This window comes from Neovison vison, chromosome 12 (assembly GCF_020171115.1).
Source record: "Neovison vison isolate M4711 chromosome 12, ASM_NN_V1, whole genome shotgun sequence".
Taxonomy (NCBI): Eukaryota; Metazoa; Chordata; class Mammalia; order Carnivora; family Mustelidae; genus Neogale; species Neogale vison.
Window position 1 is genome coordinate 58176220 of NC_058102.1, and position 2459 is coordinate 58178678.

Here is a 2459-nt window from a genome sequence, read left to right on the forward strand (position 1 = left end):
AACAGAGGGTTGCTGGGGGGAGGAGGTGTGTGGAGAAAGTGGTTGGGTTTTGTACATTGGGGAGGGTATGTGATATGGTGAGAGCTGTAAAATGTGTAAGCCTCACAATTCACAGACCTATAACCCTGGGGCAAATAATACATTATATGTTAATTAAAATAATAAATAAAAAATTTATATGCCAACAAACTGGACAACCTAGAAGAAATGGGTAAATTCTTAGAAAAATACAGTCTTTTGTGGATTTGCATGTTATCTCTGTGCAGGGACCATGCTAATCTTCTCTTGGTCATTCTAATTTTAGTAGTGAGCATGAAACATACAAATATCCTTTTTTTTCCCCTAAGATTTCATTTATGTATTTGAGAGAGAGAGAGAGAGAGAGAGAGAGAGAGAGAGAGAAAGCAATCTGGGGTTAGGGAGAGGGAGAAACATGTTCCTGCTGAGCAGAGAGCCTGATGTGGGGCTCAATCCCAAGACCCCAGGATCATGACCATAGCTGAAGGCAATGCTTACCTCACTGAGACACCCAGATGCCCCTAAAATATTTCAAAACTGAATAAAGAAGAAATAGAGAATCTGAACAGATGGATTACAAGTAACAAAATTGAATAGGTAATAATAAAAATAAAAACTATTAAAAAAATGTCCAGAATCAGAGGGATTCACAACTGAATTCTACCAGACATTTAAAGAAGAGTTAATACCTATTCTTTTCAAACTATTCCAAAAAATAGAAGAGAAAGGAAGGTCTCCAAATTCATTCTATGAAGCCAGCATTATCCTGATACCAAAACCAAAGACACTACAAAAAAAGAAAACTACAGGCCAATATCCCTGATGAACATAGAAGCAAAAATCCTCAACAAAATATTAGTAAAATGCATAAAACAATATATTAAAAATGATTTATCATGATCAGGTGAGATTTATTCCTGGGATGCAAGGATGATTCACTATTTGCAAATCAATCAACATCATACACCACATGAACAAAATGAAGGATAAAATATGATCGTTTCAATAGATGCAGAAGAAGTGTTTGGCATGATTCAACATCCATTCATGATAAAAACTCTCAACAAAACAGGGTTAAAGGGAACACAATATGTTAACATAATAAAGGTCATATACGAAAAACCCATAGCCAACATCGTTCTCAATGGTGGAAAACTAAGAGTTTTCTCTCTAGGGTCAGAAACAAAACAAGGAAGTTCACACTCATCACTTTTATTCACATAGCACTAGAAGTCCTAGCCATAGTCAATCAGACAAGAAAAAGAAGAAGAGGCATCTGTATTGATAGACGTTAAACTGTCACTATTTGCAGATAACATGGAAAATAGAATATTCTAAAGTTTCCACCAAAAAACTAGTAGAAGTAATAAACAAATTTATTAAGAAGCAGGATAAAAAATTAGTACCCAGAAATTGGTAACGTTTGTATATACTAACAATAAAGTTGCCAGAAGAGAAATTGAAAAAGCGATCCCATTTACAATTACAGCAGAAAGAATGAAATACTTAGAAATAAACTTAACCAAGGAGGTGAAAGACCTGTACTTTGAAAAACCATAAAATATTGATGAAAGAAACTGAAGATGATACAAATAAATAGATATTCTATGCTTATGAATTGGAAGAATTAATGTCAAAATGTCCATATTACTTAGAACAATATACAGATTCAATGCAATCCCTATCAAAATATCAACAGCATTTTTTCACAAAACCAGAACAAATAATACTGAATTTGTTTGGAATCACAGGAACCCAAATAGCCAAAGCAATCCTGAGAAAGAACAAAGTTGGGGATATCACAATTACAGGTTTCAAGATATACAACAAAGCTGTAGTTATCAAAACAATATGGTCCAGGCACAAAAACAGACACACAGATCAAAAGAACAGAATAGACATCCCAGACATAAACCCACATTTATATGGCCAATTAATCTATGAAAAAAGAGGCAAGAACATAAAATGGGGAAAAGACAGTCTTTTCAATAAATGGTGCTGTTGGAAAAACTAGACAAGTACATGAGAAAGAATAAAACTAAAGTACTTTCTAACAATAATACACAAAAATAAACTCAAAATGAATTAAAGATCTAAATGTGATGCCTGAAACCATAGAAATCCTAGAAGAAAACACAGGTAGCAATTTCTCTGACATCAGCCATAGCAGCTTTTTCTAGATATATCTCCTAAGGCAAACAAAAGCAAAAATAAACAATTGGAACTACATCAAAATAACAAGCTTTTGCATAGCAAAGGAAACCATCAACAAAACAAAAGTATAACCTATTGAATGACAGAAGATATTTGAAAATGATATATCTGATAAGGGATTGATATCCAAAATATTTGAGGATCTTACACAGCTGAACACTGCCCCCCCCACTAATCTGAAAAAAATGGCCAGAGGACCCGAATAGACATTTTTCTAAAGAAGATAT

At 33.7% G+C, this 2459-nt stretch overlaps 1 non-coding gene across 1 annotated transcript; it reads right to left on the reverse strand.

Annotated features, from left to right (window-relative positions):
• Window positions 1–221: 221 nt before the first annotated feature.
• LOC122892819 lies at window positions 222–324 on the reverse strand. Its single transcript, XR_006381499.1, has one exon. It is a non-coding gene; the product is annotated as a U6 spliceosomal RNA (small nuclear RNA).
• Window positions 325–2459: the final 2135 nt, after the last annotated feature.